Source organism: Rhinoderma darwinii, chromosome 2 (assembly GCF_050947455.1).
Source record: "Rhinoderma darwinii isolate aRhiDar2 chromosome 2, aRhiDar2.hap1, whole genome shotgun sequence".
NCBI lineage: Eukaryota > Metazoa > Chordata > Amphibia > Anura > Rhinodermatidae > Rhinoderma > Rhinoderma darwinii.
Genome location: NC_134688.1, coordinates 97,653,954 through 97,671,927, shown reverse-complemented (window position 1 = coordinate 97,671,927; position 17,974 = coordinate 97,653,954). Strand labels below are relative to the sequence as shown.

Sequence of the window (17,974 nt, the reverse complement as noted above, 5' to 3'; positions counted from 1 at the left end):
TGTGGCGGTATTATTCAGTAACAGTATGGGGGTATTATTCAGTCACTATGTGGTTATGGTGTGGTGGTATTATTCAGTAACAGTATGGGGGTATTATTCAGTCATTATGTGGTTATGGTGTGGCGGTATTATTCAGTAACAGTATGATGGTATTATTCAGTCACTGTGTGGTTATGGTGTGGAGATATTATTCAATAACAGTATGGTGTATTATTCAGTCACTATGTGGTCATGATGTGGTAGTATTATTTAGTAACAGTATGGGTGTATTATTCAGTCACTATGTGATTATGGTGTGGAGGTATTATTCAGTAACAGTATGGTGGTATTATTCAGTCACTATGTAGTTATGGTGTGGAGGTATTATTCAGTAACAGTATACAGGTAATATTTCATCTGGTATAGTTGTATGATTTAATAATATATGTATATAATTTTTTTGTGTGAGAGGAGGGACATATGCTGTGGGGCTTGCAACACTCCTGGACGTGTTAGAAATCAGTGATGCAGTTCTCTGCACACCCGACTTCTGAATTTACTGCATTATTGATACAGTAAGGGTGTGTTCACCTCTGCGTCGGGGTTCCATTGATGGCTTCTGTCAGACCTTTACGTCAAGGGAACCCATGAACGCAAACCAAACTGAAACCATATCTTCCGTTTGCATTACCATTGATTTCAATGGTAATGCCTCTGTTGCAAATGGTTTCCGTTTGTCTTCGATCTGTAAGGTTTGCATTTTTTGGATGGAATCAATAGCGCAGTCAATTGCACTATTGTTTCCGCCAAAGAAACAGAAACCTTATGGAACGGAGACAAACGGAAACCATTTGCAACGGAAACATTACCATTGAAATCAATGGTAATGCAAACGGAAGCTATGGCTTTTGTTTGGTTTGCGTTCATGGGTTCGCCTGATGGAAAGGTCTAGACAGAAGCCATCAATGGAACCCCAACGCAGATGTGAACAGGCCATAATTAAGCATTTGGGGCCCTACTTTTAACCTTGCCAAGGGCCACACTTTGTCTAAAACCAGCCCTGTTCATATGAACGCTCAATCCTGATCATTGCCCTGTGTAAACAGGGAAACGATCAGCCGATGAATGAGCAAACACACGTTCATCGGCTGATCTGCTTGTTTATGCAGCATTAAATATTATCGTTGTTGGCAGCATATCTCCCTGTGTAAATGGGGAGATCTGCTGCCGACCTGATGGAAAGGTATGGGGACAAACAATTGTAGTAACGATCCCTCGTCCTCATACATTGCTCCTTGTGAAAGGAGCAAACGAGCGCCGATCAACCAGCTGTCTCGTTAATCGGTGCTCGTTTTCATGGCCCATATCATGCACGTAATAGGACCTTTAGTCTGAAGGCTCTCAGAACTTGAGATATTATAATTGAGATAAAAAATTGATTATGGGGTGACGTTCTCTGGAGACTTTTCGTAAGAAGACTACAGTCAGCCTCTCAGTAGCCCAGAATAGCTGACAACAAGGAACAATTGATTGCATTCAACTGCACAGCAGATGGGGAATAGATAAACTTTTAGTTTAGTGTCCCTAAAAAAGGACATGTAGAATATAGGATACTGATCTCTAAAGTTTTGGATCCTGAATTGTAAAATTCTCCGGCATATATAACATTTATAAAGCGATCACATCAAAAAATATGTATTATTCGATTTACACATAAATGGAAGGGCTGGTTGTAGCCTTGCTTAATGACTGATCCTTCCATTTGGAGAATGACTGTACTTCAGCAGAACAATGCTCATAATAGACTCTGCTGCAGCAAAAACAATAATAGAATATCCCACAAGCGCCTGCTTTATAAGCTATTAACCTCTGTAATCTGACAGATGCATTTCCTCTGCTTGTCCGTGAAGATTGTCTTGCAGCGATAATGCTTTATAATGTAGGTTACAATCTTGTCTCTAGCCTCTCACTCTGACTTAAATAAGATTTTATCATTTGATCTATGGCCTTAAGCTTTGTACAGTAAACATTTATCCAATTTCTTATTGCATTTAAGGTTATTAAAATAATATTGTGGCTTAAAATGATAACCGAGTAAGCCTGACTCTTCACATACAGCAATGGCCTGCAACCTGTGGCTCTCCAGATGCACAGGGGAGAAGTGAAGGCGCATATGGAGGAGAAGCAAGGAAAATAAGTAAATCAGTGGAAGTTGCTTGAGGTTTAGGCCCACTTCACGCACACACTTTTTTTCCCCAACGTTTTAAACCGCATGTAAAGAAATGTATTTGTTTCAAGCGTTTTTTTAAATGCCATTTTCATATACATTTTTGGTGGCAGTTTTTATTTTGTGTCATTCTGTACATGCATTTATCCTGGTGTTTTTGAGGTCCCATTTCGAAGCCTATGGAAAAACTACCAGAATAAAACACCATACCTAAAGCATGCTGCGTTTTGGAAAAAAACTCCACTGGCCCCAAAACACTACAAAATGTCACAAACCAAAATGCTGTGCGTGTAGGCTTTCTCATATTTTACTATAGACTTTAACCCCTTCCTGACATCTGCTGAATATATAACATGTAACAGCCGTCACTTCAGTGTAACGAGCGAGATCCCGCTTATTTAACCCCTTAGATAAAATATTTTTAAAATGTAAACATTTAAAAAAAACCTCCCATTTTCCTCAAAACGCAATGTAAAAAAAAAAACAATGAACATAACTGGTATCGCCGTGTCCATAAAGGTTTGAGCTATTACAATATTACATTATTTACACGCACAGTGAATGCCATAAAAAATAAAACCGCCAGAATCGCAGGTTATTTAGTCATTGCATCTCCCACAAAAAATTTAATAAAAAGTGATCAAAAAGCCCCATGTACCCCAAAATGGTATCAAAACTAAAGCTCGCCCTGCAAAAATTAAGCCCTCATACTGCTCAATCGACGAAAAAATAAAAAAGTTATGGCTCTCAGAATATGGCAACACAAAACAAATTTTATTTTTAACAATCAGTTTTTTTTTGTAAAACAAAAAAACTATATAAATTTTGTATCGCTGTAATCGTATTGACCCACAGAATAAAGTTAATATGTCGTTTTACATCACGGTGAACGCCGTAAAAACAGGAAAAAAAATGGAGGAATGGCTGTATTTTCCCCAATCCACCACACAAATAATTTTTTTACAAATTCCCAGTATATTATATAGTAGAATAAATGGTGGCGTGAAAATCGACAATTTGTCCCACAAAAAACAAGCCCTCATACAGCTATATCGACGGAAAAATAAAAAACTTATGGCTTTTGGAAGGTGGGGAGGAAAAAATTAAAATCGGAAAAATGGCTGCAGCCGGAAGGGGTTAAAGTAACATCTGGCCGTTGCGTTTTTGGGCAAAAAAAAAAATGCCAAAAATAACACAGAAAACTAGAGAAACGCTGTGCACTATAAATATGTCATATAAATCAGCAATTGTCAGGGCATTCACAAAAGCTGGAGAGCCACAGATTGGAGACAACTGATCTACCCAAAAAGTTTCATTGCACTAATCCTGCATTATAGATTGCATTATATCCCAGAGCTGCATTCACAATGACAATTCTTACCAGACGTAACCCATCAGATTACTGTATAGTGCCTGGTGTAAAGACTGCATTACCCAGCATGTAAATCAATGTATTTGCAAAGTTAGCCACTATTTACCGTCTCTGATATATGTGCCAAACGTAAACCCCAGCCATATACCACTATATGCCATACAGTTGAAAACATCATCGATAGACTGCCAAAATGTATACCACGCATTATACGTTTTTTTTTGTGGTGGCCAACTATATAGGTAAGCGCAGCAGGCTGTGCTTTCCCATGCAGTACAAGAAAAAGCCGAAGTTATATCGTATGCCAGAAAGACACTCTCGTAGCTGTACAACAGAACGGGTACAACTATGCTTAACCTATGTTTAAGGAATTCTCTAGTATTCAAATTATTTGTGGTTTACCGAGATTAGGATTAGGGTTTTTGCTGACTTAGTATTAGTGTTATTTTAATAATAGAAACATGTTTTAGCGTTATTTTGAAGTATGTTTTTGTAATATAAATCAGAATAACATGCCTAACCAAACAAAAAATGGGTTATTAGCATTTTCTAAACAACTGCTGACATTGGCCTATGCTAATGGTGATTAGTAGCATATTTCTAGGATATGGCAACAATATGTGATTGGTACTTGTGCAGGATAACCATTGATCAGGTGAACAAAGTGCTTCCTTTTCGGATTTGTGGGGGTCCTAGATGTCTTATCTGAACCAGTTACATATTGATGGTGTACAGGGGTGGGATCTGGTCGGTTCGCCCCGGTTCTCCCAAACCAGTTGTTAAAATTACAGCCGATTTGCAGAAACGGGATAAACTCTGAACTGGTCCCCTGCACTTAATTGTATTATACAATTGATTTTCCTAGCGCTGCCCTGGCGAGGCACAGGACGCCTTGCCATTCGGCGCTTCAGCAATGATGCAGTCGGCGCGATGGCGTTATCGCGCCGCTGTGCCGTTCCACAGGATGAGGCCTGGCGTTGCTGGAGGACGGTGTGGGAACGGGGACCGCTAACCATATAATGTGTTTTTTTTATTTTACAGTGGGCATCATTGGGGGCACTAAATCTACAGGGGGCACTAAATCTACGGGGGAACCCTACAGGGGGCACTAAATCTACAGGGGACTCTATAGGGGCCCCTATCTACATGGGGCACTAAATCTACAGGGAACTCTATAGGGGACAATATATACAGGGGAAGTATCTACAGTGGACACTACATCTACAGGGGACTCTATAGGGTGCCCTATCTACAGGGGGCACTACATATACAGGGGACTCTATAGGGGGCCCTATATACAAGGGGCACCACATCTACAGGGGACTATATAGGGGGCCCTATCTACAGGGGGCACTACATATACAGGGGACTCTATAGGGGGCTCTAACAACAGGGAACTCTACAAGGGGCACTATTTACAGCTTGTAGACTACAGGGGGCACTATATGCTGGGGGGACTCTATGGGGGGCACTATCTACAGGGAACTCTATCTACAGGGGGCTTTATGAGGGGCACTCTCTACAGAGGGCTCTATGAGGTGCATTACTTTACAGTATTTGACAATTTTATTCATGGGCACAGTGTATGGTACGATTTTATTCATGGGCACAGTGTATGGTACTGTTATATTCAGGGGCACAGCGTATGGTGATATTATATTCAGGGGCACAGTGTGTAGCACTATTATATTCAAGGGTACAGTGTATGATACTGTTATATTTAGGGGCATAGTGTGTGGCACCATGAGAATTTTATCTTCGTTTATAGGTGCGGAAATGTTGGAAAGTTAGCTTCCGAAGACATCTGAGTGGCAAACTGCAGAAATGGGTCTTGGCCGGGACAAGTCATCATAGATTTCTGGACCAGATGGAATAGAAAAAGAGAAAAAGAACGACTCCAATCTGAGAAGACGTCACCTGTGAGAGTCACTAAATGTAAATGTTTATTCTTCATGTGACTGATGAGTACTGTAGTCACTGTATGATCAGTGGCGTAACTACCGCTGTATCAGCTGTAGCGGCTCCTACGGGGCCTACGGCATGAGGGGGCCCGTGCCGCCCGCCGATGCGCCACCCCATATGCCCGGTGGCGACACTAGCAGCTGTTATGGCTGGTACAGTGGTAACGACGCTACTATGGGGCCCGTGCCGCTGAGCCTCTAACATTTATGGGCTGGGCGGCACGGGCCCTCTCATGCCCGGTAGCGTCGCTAGTGACAGCCATCCCCTCTTGCAATAACAGTACCTGCATCTATAGCACGCAGGTACAAATACATGCATTAGTGCTGAATAGCCGGGCACTTTCCGTGCCCGACCATTCAGCACCTTACAATGACGATCATTGGCGGGGTAAAATGAGTTGCCCCGCCAATCAGTGCCTTTTAACGACGCTAGCGGGTGGTTGAAAGCCGCTGATTGGCAGGGCAGAATGATTTCAACGATGCGCCGCTTGCGTTGTTCAGCTCCAACAGACCTGCTCAGAAGAGAGCAGATCTGCTTTGCCACCGAACGGTGTGGGAATGGTATCAGGGTGAGTATGTAAAGTTGTTTTTTTTTCTACTAAAACTGTGAGTGGCATCATCTACAGTGGGGGCTCTATCTACAAGGGGTCTATATGTGGGAATGTGTAGCACTATATACAGGGGGAGCTAAATGTAGGGCACTATCTACAGGGGTTGGCTCTATGTGGGACAGCATAAACAGGGGTGGGCTATATGTGGAGCACTATTTATAGGAGGAGCTATTTATCGGGCACTATCTATAGGGATGGGCCATATGTGGGAGACTATATACAGGGGTGGGTTACCTGTGGGGCACTATCTACGTGGGGCTATATGTAGGGGAATGTCTACAGAGGTGGGCTATATGTGGGACACTATATACAGGGGGAGCTATATGTGAGGCACTATCTACAGAGGTGGGCTATATGTGGAGCACTATCTATAGGGGGAGCTATTTGTAGGGCACTATTTACAGGGGTAGGCTATATGTGGAGCACTATCTATTGGGAAGCTATTTGTAGGGCACTATATACAGGGGGGGTTACCTGTGGGGCACTATCTACAGGAGGGCTATAGAGGTCAGAAGAAGCGCGATCTCCAGCGCGAAACAGGCTGTAACCTACAACTAGCTGTCATCCCTGTAATGCTTTTACCCTCGCCAAGGTGACACAATAAAGTTAAAAAGATTTGCAAACGGGTGAGTGCCGCATTTTCATTTCTTTCATCTATATTGTATATATGTATGAGCTTGGTTCTGGTGCTGTAATTATATAGGATATATTTCTAATAACTAATTGTTTTCATTGTATATTTAATGGGAACCTGACTGGTAGTTTTAACCCCTTGAACCGCCACGATTCGGTAATACATGACCTGACAATATTTCCGAAGGTATGTTTTTCTCAGATGCAGCACAATCTATAAAATCAACTTTTAAAATGGCGCACGCTATATGCTAATTACTCATTAAAGGGTCATGGGTCAGTGCCGCTATCCTGAAGGGTCACATAGTCCTTTCCATGTTTGATTGACATCCCCCTGGCTGATACAACTTTCTTGGATGCGCCATTGCCTTGTACTACTTGGGGAGCTGTGTGGCACTATATACAAGGGAGGGCTTTGTGGCACTATACACAAGGGGGAACTGTGTGGCACTATACACATGGGGGGCTGTGTGGCACTATATTCAAGGGTCTGTGTGGCACTACTAAGGGGGGGGGCTGTGTGGCACTATCTACTATGGGGGCTGTATGGCACTATTTACAAGGAGAGGGCTGTGGCTATCTACAGGAGTCTGTGTGCGGCGCAATCTACAGGGGTCTGTGTGTGGCACTATCTACTAATGGGGGGGGGGGCTGTGGGGCACTATATACCAGGGTGGGGGGATGTGTAGCACTATATGCAGGGGGAGCTTTATGGGGCAATATGCAGGGGGGGCTTTATGGCGATATATACAGGGGGGGGGCTGTAGGGCACTATCTACATGGGGGAGATTGGGTCGCTATCTACAAGTGGGTTGTGACACTGTCTACAGGCGGGGCTGTATAGCACCATCTACAGGGGCACTATCTATAAGAGGGGCTGCATGTGGCACCTGGGGGGCCCCCGTCAAGAGTTTGCTATGGGGCCCAGTCTTTCCTAGTTACGCCCCTGAGCGAGATGATGGGTGTATTGTTCTTTTTTGTAAAACAGCAACTCCCAGCATATTCTTACCATTGTTCAGGCTATACAGGGAGCTGTAGTTTTATGCCGTACAAACTTATATGGCAGGGGTTAAACTCAATTTGCAAATGATCTCTGTATTGAGCTGTATTTGTGCTTGTGCTGAATATATGTACTGAGCTTTGTTCTGGTGCTGTATATGTGTACTGATCTTGGTTCTGTTGTTGTATTTATGTACTGAGCTTGTTCTGGTGCTGTATATATGTACTGAGCTTGGCTCTGGCACCGTATCTGTGCATTAGCGGGGAGATTTGTCGCGGCTTACTGTGCACGCTGCACTGTCCACCATCCTTCTCGCAGTGCACAGCCTAACTAAATGAGCTGAGCACGCTAAGGATATTGAATGTGCGCATATAGGTCTATACGTAATGGGTGAGTTTAATATAATGTGTTTGAAGGTACGTGTGTACGCTTATGTAATTATACACATAGTGTGGAAATCCAGTTAAACATTCTGGACTAGGAATTTCTTTATTTAGGGTCAACTTTAACCCCTTAATGACCAGCCTATTTTAGACCTTAATGACCAAGCTATTTTTTACGTTTTTCCATCGTCGCATTCCAAGAGCTATAACTTTTTTATTTTTGCGTCGACATAGCTGTATAAGGTCTTGTTTTTTGCGGGACAAGTTGTATTTTTTAATAGCACCATTTTGAGGTACATATTATTTATTGATTAACTTTTATTAACTTTTTTTGGAAAATTTCGCCACTCTTTTTTTGCGTCCTAAATCTACGCCGTTTACCGTGTGGTATAAATAACACAATAAGTTTATTCAGCGGGTTGTTACGATTGCAACGATACCAAATTTGTATAGTTTTTGTATGTTTTACTACTTTTACACAGTAAAAACGCTTTTTTTTTTTCAAAATTATTTGTTTTTGTGTCTCTATATTTGAAGAGCTGTAACATTTTTATTTTTTCGCCGATGCAGTTGTATGAGGGATTTTTTTTTGCGGGGAGACTTGTAGTTTTTATTGGTACCATTTTGGAGTAGATGCGACTTTTTGATCACTTTTTAATCACATTTTTTTAAAGTCAGGATTCACAGAAAACAGAAATTTTTCCGTCGTTTTTTATTAAATTTTTTACGGCGTTCACTGTGCGGGTTAAGTAATGTAATAGCTTAAAAGTCGGGGCCGTTACGGACGCGGCGATACCAAATATGTGTAACTTTTTAACTTTATTTTGTTTTTTTAATAGTAAAGCAGTTTGTAAGGGGAAAAAGTGGGTTTTTCATTTTTTTTTCACATTTTTTTAAATTAACTTTATTAAACTTTTTTTTTACTTTTTTACTAGTCCCACTACGGGACTTCCCTATGCGATCCTCCGATCGCTATTATAATACACTGCAATACTTTTGTATTGCAGTGTATTACTGCCTGTCCGTTTAAAATGGACAGGCATCTGCTAGGTCATGCCTGCAGCATGATCTAGCAGGCATTCATTACAGGCAGACCTGGGGGCCTTTATTAGGCCCCCGGCTATCATGGGAGACACAGACACTCGGCGATCTTATCGCCGGGTGTCAGTGAGATGAGAGGGAGCTCCCTCCCTCTCTCCAAAACCACTCAGATGCGGAGCTCGCTATTGAGCACCGCATCTGAGGGGTTAAAACGGGTGAGATCGATACTAATATCGATCTCACCTGGCAGAGCAGGGACGCTCCCAGCCCTCAGCTACATCTGGCAGCTGAGAGCAGGGAGATTTGACAGCTCCCTGCTCTGTTTACTTATTCCGATGCCGCGACGTAAAAAGTCTATGACATCGGAATAAGGCCCGTTAGTGACCGACGTAAAAAGGCTATGGGCCGGTCACTAACGGGTTAATATAGGGAGTATTTTGAATATTGTAATTGTTTTATTTGATTATTAGAATAATTTTGCATGGCGCGATACACTGCAAAACACTGCGATCCCCCGAGATGTCTTTGTCCACAAAACAGGCAGCCTGTTGTTAAAAAATGTAACCCCACCCCTGATGGTATATCTTAGTAATATACCACAATTTATTGTTAACCTGTTAAGGAAGTTTGCACATACCTTGAGCTATTGCCATCTCAGACATTTATGGCATATCCACAGCATATGCCATAAATATTCGATAGATGCGGGTCCCACCTTGAAATAAAAATGCATTCAAAACTGCACTGTGTAATTGTGGCATAAGCAAACTTGCTATGCCTATGCCAAGGGAACCTGAGGTACAGTACCAATGTTAACTGGAACGTACCTATCAAATCTAGTGTTACCTCTTTTGCCACTTTGTTCAGTTCTGCCAATTATTTCAGATCTTCAAGGGTCAGCATCTCGCGCAGCATGGGCGGCCTTGAAGAAATGCTCTTCCTGCTCTATTAAGGGAAGTCAGTTGCTACCACTTATGGGGGCACTGCAGCTGACAGTTATAGGATCACTGTTGCTCACACTTATAGGGTTGGTGTGGTAAGCACATATAGCACTATTACAGACATTTATAGGTATAAATTTGAATTTATGTCTTATTTATGTGGCACTGTGGATACAATTTCTGGGGACAGTGGCTCCAACCTAACAGGGTCCTGGCTGGTACGGTCGCTGGGAAAATGGGGGTAATCTCCATCTCTTAAGGGAGCAATGTGCCTGTCTTTAGTGTGGAAGCTCACTTCTCACTATTTTTTATTTCAGAATATTTGAGAGTACGACTTGCTAAGAATAACCGCACTATAGAGGCCTCTGATGAAGAAAAAAAAAAAGTATATCAAATAAAAGGTGGCCTGTTTACATAGTGTTCGACTAAAATCTGACAATCTTTTCTCTTTAAATAGTTAAATTCGAGTTGAAGCTCTGAAGACCACAAGGTCCACCTTTCCACTACAAGCCAATAAATATTGGAATCAAAATTTCCAGCATCACATTCTAAATCACTGTTACCAGAAACATCAACCCACAAACTATGGAAAGCTTTTAAACACTCCCTCACATTTCTAAGTGCAAATGAAAACAAGAGCTGTTGTTCTCTCCAAGGCTGCTGGAAGTCTGCGGTCTTTATTAACCATTTACATACATGTCTAGTCTACGAATCATGAACTAAACAAAATGTCACTAAATGAATGCCTACACTATCATATGAAGGATTGCAACACATGTAGATCTAGAGGCAGATGCAACATTTTAATAATCCATCACATAAGGCCTTATTCACACAAACGTATTTCACGTCTGTGTGCTGTCTGTTTAAATAACTGACCGCACACTGACCAATACAAATTAACGGGGCTGTTTACACATCTGTGTTTTTTCATGGAGCGTGTGTCTGCTTGCAGAGGAGAAACACGGACGAGAAAAACGGTTGACACACGGAAACCACACAGTCGTATGCATAAAAAATGGCCTTTTTTTGCTGATGCAAATCAGAAATGCTCGTGTGAATAAAGCCTTAATTACATTTAAAGGAGGATCTACGTTTCATGGGTGCAGTAAACCATACATCCAACTCTTTGCTGCTATACTCCTCCTGTCTGCACAGGACATATCTAAAGGTGCCTATGCACATTATATAAAAATTGGCCAAACCTGCCAATTTCGTCGGGACTGGCCAAACATCTAAGGTATATGGCCACTTTTATGGAGACCTCAAGGGTAGAGTCTTCTAAAAACATTTTAGTTGTAAAAATCCTTTTTATTGACTTGCTATCAATTATCCGGTTATGGCCTTTCTTGCTCTCTGTTTTTTTTTACATTTCCTGTTATTCCTTAAAAAAAAAATTTTCAACAAGAAAACTGGAAATATAATGGAGCATTTGCTTGCCTCAATGCAAGTTCCCTTTTTCAGCTGCCACTGTGCCTGAGTGTGTTTCTGTTGTATATTAGTGTAGGAAGGTAGTCCTAAAATATAAAGCCTAGAAAAGAAAACTTATACACAGAGCTGCTAATGTCCTCTACCACTATGTATATCAATGTCTATGGAGCTTCTTGGAACTGGAGATTCGTGATATAAAGTAGTGATCATGTGGGAAACATTTTTGTGGGCTTTCTGTTAGTTACCTAATTAGGGAACACTATAGTCTGCATCTCCTAAACCTGACGTGTTTCGTCACCACGTAACTTACTACGCTCTGACATGGTGGCGAAAAGTGTTTGCGTGCATCCTGACGTCTCATGGAGGGACCGGCACTCGCTGGCTTACTTGGCTACATTGTTGCTTTGTTAATGCACGCTGCTGAGACACTACCTGTGCTGCACGGAGGACGCAGTGCTATCTTCTCCATACTGTTGGACTTGGACATACAATGATCTAACGAAATCTCAAAGGGCTTGTTGACGTTACCGTCCGGTGCACATGGACTTATTTGGATAGACCTGGACCACATACCAGATGAGTATATTGCATATTTTTTTACTCTCCTCAGACTGACAAAAGGCGTCCATAACTGACAAACGGTGTAGTACCCCAAGTAAGGAAAGTCAGCCTAGATTTAATATTGTGTGTTCCTTTGGACAGTGGGTAGTTTGTCGCTGGTCGGTGAATATCCACTGCTTCTCTACCCTTTGGAATTGAGTCATTGGACTCCACCTAATTGGTTATGAACTGGCCATATGCTTTCTAACTGGGACTCCTGCACACATGCATACAGTTTTACAGCGGATACCACCCATGCACTATTTATTGCCTCTGCAGCATTTATCTTTGCTTCGCTTACTTCTCATCCCCATCCCCCCCCCATTTTTTCTTCCCCCCCCTCACCCTTTTAGTCTATTACCGTTTGACATGAACTTTTGTATGTATTACCTTTTGAGTGTTTTTGTTTTTCACTCAACCATTTTTTGCATTTTAACTTCACCTTTGCCCCTCCTGACCCTGTGTGATGTTAGAGGTGACCCCTGACCTGCTGTTTTTTTCTCCCTTCTTCCTCCATTTTCCCACTATTTAAAGTGGCCCCCTCACAATACAATGTATATGGCCTGATGAAGACGCTGGTCGAGCGTTGAAACGCGTAGCTTAACTTAACCTGTCTCAAACCTGATAAAATCACTTTATTACTAATTTACGTCTTAGTATGGATTTTCAAAATGATGTTAGCAGCGCTGCATTCTGGTTCCTTTTTTCCTCCTCTCATACATGCTTCCTCAGGATAGGCCATTAATGTTTGATTCAAGGGGGATCAAACATCTGGTACATTCGCAGATCACCAGGATGAAGGATCCTCAGCAAGTGCCGCAGTCATTTCATTGTTTATCGAAGGGACAGAGGCTCATTCAAGAGAAAATGGCTAAGCTGCAGTACCAGACACAGTCACACATAAGGATGAGCAGCTGTGCATGGATAAACAATTAAAATAACACGGCCCCATCAATCTAATAATTGGCTGGATGCCCAGGTATCAGAACCCGCCCATTAAACGCCTACTCCATGGGTAGGCAATCAATTTTTTACACGTGGAAAAGCCCTTTAAGGTCCCTTCACAGTGGAAAAAGAAGATGACTTGAAACAGACATTTATGAAATCTCCTGCCTATTCAGGCTCTCATGATAGTCTATGGAGCAAAAGGGACAACCGTGTTTAATATTGAGGGATCATGGGGGTGTCTCTTTGTTGGGAGCACCTGAGATTACTTCTGTAATTGATCATTTTCCTTGCAGTGCTGCTGCTACAAAAATGTAAACATTACAGAACACCCATTAAAACCAGTGGGTGTCTGTTATTTGCACTCGATGAAGCCAGTGGCGTAACTTGAAGCTCAAGGGCCCTTAATGCAAAATCTGTAACACAACCCCCCCCCCCACCTTCCTTGGGCTATTTATTATACTGGTGTCTTCTTAAGTAGCAGAGGTGCCTTTGGGCCCCCTCAGGCACCATGGACCTTATACGATTGCTACATCTGCATCCCCTATGGCTACACCCATGGATGAAACAGTCATAGAGGGAAGATCGCGAACATGTTTGCATTATTGCATTATGTCAGTTTAGTAGCGCCTTGATTTCAAAGCTTCTCAGGAATTAGTCTAAGAAAGAAGAGAAATGAGTAGTACCACCCAGATGTATAAAAACATATGACATGTATTAATTTCAACTCAATATTTCAACAAAAGTGTGCAAACCCTTTTAAGATAGAAGCCATATTGTAATATCATTTTACCTTTAAGATTATTAAAATGTTCTTCATAGAGTCCAGACACACTAAAATGGCCACACATAGGATAACGGTCATCAGAAAGATGGTTCAGCCTCAATTATCACCTCCAATCTTCCTATTAACACTCATGCTTGGCTCAGCAGAACGTCAGAGAGGAGTGGCTGACTATAGTGTTTCACAATGAATTTGTGACAAAGTCCACAAAAATGTTTTCCCCCATGACCACTATTTCATCTCATGTATTTCCAGTTCTAAGAACCTCCAGAAACATTTATACACATATGTGTAACAACTCTTTCAATAAGCTTTGTTAAATGTGTTAAAAACTTTCCTTTACAGGGGTTAATGGGGCATACGAAAAGGGGTAGTTTCATTAAAAAAAAACATGGATATCGAGTGGAGGACTTGCTCACAAAGAGCAGATCTCACTCTGGCAGACCTTGCCAGTCCATGTATAAAATGGTCGACCATTCATTTCCATGGCGAGCTGCAACTTCCTTCAGCTAACTGAATGCTGGGGGTTTCTGAAGCTGGAATTGCTGATCTTTGGGCTGGCTTCAGTGAAAGAATGGGTTAGCTTTATAAGAAATTCTATTCAAAGTAGAGTCCAGTAAAGATTGGGAATTAGGGATAAAAAAAACTTGAAAAAAGCGATAAATATGGAAAAATAATAAATATATAAAATAAAATGTATGTCAAATGTGCGCAGACCTTGCAGAACAGCAGTAGAGCTCACTTTAGAATTCCTTTCCCAAACTAGACCCTACCAATTTTACTAGAATACTGCATATGGTTGTATTTAACACTGGAGCTGAAACATCAAAGAAAGAGACTTAAATTCCCAAATGACATCACTGATCCAGCAAAGAACATCTGATGTCACCACAGCTTCCAATGACCATTAGGAATACATTCACAAATGGAGAAGTCATTACAGGGGCCTCAGATGACTCTGCTTTTCTTTATGTCATTAGTCTATTGCTGTCAGATTACTAGGATCTAGTCCAATCATGTAAAACTTTGTCATGTAAACGGATCATGAAAAATGCATCAGCATCTATAATGGTAGACGCTTGAAAATAAAAATTATTATAGATTTACATAGTATCACAAATTATGCACCAAAAAAAAAAATCGTACTTCTCTTTTCTCGGTGTTAGCAGCATTTATTAGAAATATTCTGATACAATACTATGGTAGCACTACAACTTAGTGATTGTAATAGAAAATATTATCTATCGGACAAGACAAAAGTGAGATGTGTACTTACTAGAGCCAAACTCAAGCCAGCCTTCCTTAGTAAGATGCAGTCCAGTCTGGTATCTCGTGTACAGTCCTAACAATGCCAGCAGAGGCAGGGAGCTACACTGCCCATTATATGTCACACCCAAAGCCACGTGGAAAGCACTGCATTTACAGCAGATTGCACAGAGAGAGCTCTATGTGGTGACTTCAGAGGATTCTGCGCCTGGCATATGAAATTATATAGTTAGGCTGCGTAAAGAGGAGCCATATGATTAATATCAATGACCAGGTCTCCTATGGCAGCATGTGAAGCTCAAGCTATTCTTACTGTTGTAACAGAGCTGAATCTGTTACTTAACTCTTTGGGACTGCATGATTTCTCTTCAAGTTCTCATTAGGTTTGGGGTATATTCACATGCAGCCGATTTGTTGCAGAAATTTCTATGACTGAAAATCTGTCCAATACATCTAAACGGCGTTGTTTCTGCAGCATGGGCATGAATTTCTGCAAGACCCTATATGGGACAGTCGCAAAAATTTCTGCAATCAATCTGAATTATGTGAATACACCCCAAAGTGGCTTACGTAAAAACACAGAGAGCACATTGTGATATGATGAGTTGTGCCAAATGACAAACTCAACCCTGTTACACATGAACATACTGCCAACATACTCCCCTACTGTACATATATACCCAGCCACAGAAATGTTCATTGCAATTTTCACTGAAAGATATTAAAACAATTCGTACAACATGGTTCAGGCGGTAGAGGCCACTAACAATTCATACTACACAGCCGAAGTAAAGAAGTTCTGTTGTTCATCATCTTTCCCATAGCTCAAGTTGATGGACATATGATTTTTTTGCAGCCAAAGTATGGAACTATGCTACCAGCAGGTCTTATTTACAATATACAAGGCATGGTATAAAATGTTGGGTATGCCAACAGTACTATAGATCCTCACAGCTCCAATGCTGTTTAAGCTTGGGGGCTGGTGACTAGCGAGTATGTCCCCTTAAAGGATTTACCCAGCAGCCTGGGTTCTCAGCTATGGGGTTGGTTTTAAGTTTAGAGAAGGTGGGCCCTCCCACCCATATATAATGTAATCCCCAGGGGAGTCTCTTCCTCTTTGACTCCCCTCCAGCCTTGGATAGGAACCCTCCCGCCCACCCTGCATTCATTTTATGTATTGCATCGTGTAATTTACTGTTTAAGTATGGCAAGTGTGCCTCGTGCTTGTGTTTTATATTTATTGGTGTGTTATTCATACTCCCCTTTTTCTGCATTTTCCTAGTCACAGCTGGCGGTGTGGAAGGACCTTGTCCGTTCCGTTTAGGGATTATGAGAGAACGGTCACCTGCCGTATCAACAAAGACGTGCCCACCGCGGCTGCGGTGGCGGGGCGCGTGAGGTGACGTTTATTTCAAGGATCAACAATCTCATCCAGAGATAGCTACGAGCAAGGTTTTTCCCTCCATGCCTTAAATAAAGCTGTGGCCTACCCCCACTTTATACCCACACTGAGTGTCTGTGTAGTTTATTTTAGGAATGCAGGCCATTGTTATTATATCTCGGTAGTCCCACGGAGAGACATCTTAGCATTTGCATAAAGTGGTGGGTAACTGGAATGGCTTGAGGAAGGCAGGTCCGATCACAGTTCAGAGTAGACGCATAGACAAAGCAATGTAGAGAACATATTTTAAGGTTGGTTCTGTTTGCTTCATCTCTAAACAAAAGGAACTCTCTTACCGGAGCGTAACTAAAGGGGTGCCTGAGGGGGCCCTATTTCCCCTCTGCCCCATAAGAGCACAACAGCACTGTTGTGTTTAAGCCATACGTTTGGCGAATGTTAAATGTATCCATATGGAAATATACCCCCAGAGATGTAAAAAGTCAGGTCAGTATACGTTGGTACATACCGCAAAAAAGCATATACTGCTCAATATAATTTTTTTTAACATGAGAGGGTATTGGCGATGTATGTCACTGTATGTCTATTTAATGGCATACCTTGCAGCCTTCCATTGGAAACCTCTCATGGAAAGCTCAAACGCACTGGGGAAAGTGCCTAACATGTCAAGGGTTGGAAGGCCCATTACAGATTTGGCATTGGGGTATGGAGCTTTTCTGCTTTCTTAGGCTGGGTTCACACGAGCACATTAACGTCCGTAATGGACGGACATATTTCAGCCGGAAGTCCCGGACCGAACTCCGTGCAGGGAGCCGGGCTCCTAGCATCATAGTTATGTACGATGCTAGGAGTCCCTGCCTGGAACTACTGTCCCGTACTGAAAACATGATTACAGTACGGGACAGTTGTCCTGCAGAGAGGCAGGGACTCCTAGCATCGTACATAACTATGATGCTAGGAGCCCGGCTCCCTGCACTGAGTTCGGTCTGGGACTTCCGGCCGAAATACGTCCGTCCATTACGGACGTTAATGTGCTCGTGTGAACCCAGCCTTAAGGTCGTTTTACATGGCCCGACGTGGGCCGTGTAAACGAGTGCTGATCAACAAGACAGCTCGTTGATCGGCGCTCGATTTCTCATTTCGCAAGGATCTAGTATGGGGATGAGCGTTCGTTACTACACTCGCTCGTCCCCATACATTTCCATCATGTCAGCAGCACATCTCCTATTTACATAGAGATGTGCTGCCGACAACGATAATATTTTAGGCTGCATAAACTATACAATCAGCCGATGAACGAGCTCATTCATCGGCTGATCGTTGCGCTGTTTACACAGGGCAATTATTGGGAACAAGCTTTCTTTGCAAGTTTGAGGGTGGAAAACTACACTACAAACAATG

General features: G+C 42.1%; 1 protein-coding gene across 1 annotated transcript in view; it reads right to left on the bottom strand.

Moving 5' to 3' along the window:
- The window catches only part of AVIL (advillin), a 72,325-nt gene extending 57,059 nt beyond the window's left edge, over window positions 1–15,266 (bottom strand). Inside the window, exon 1 of the mRNA XM_075851953.1 lies at window positions 15,185–15,266. The gene's annotated coding sequence lies outside the window, so the exon portion shown is untranslated. The remainder of the gene's footprint in view (window positions 1–15,184) is intronic.
- Window positions 15,267–17,974: the final 2,708 nt, after the last annotated feature.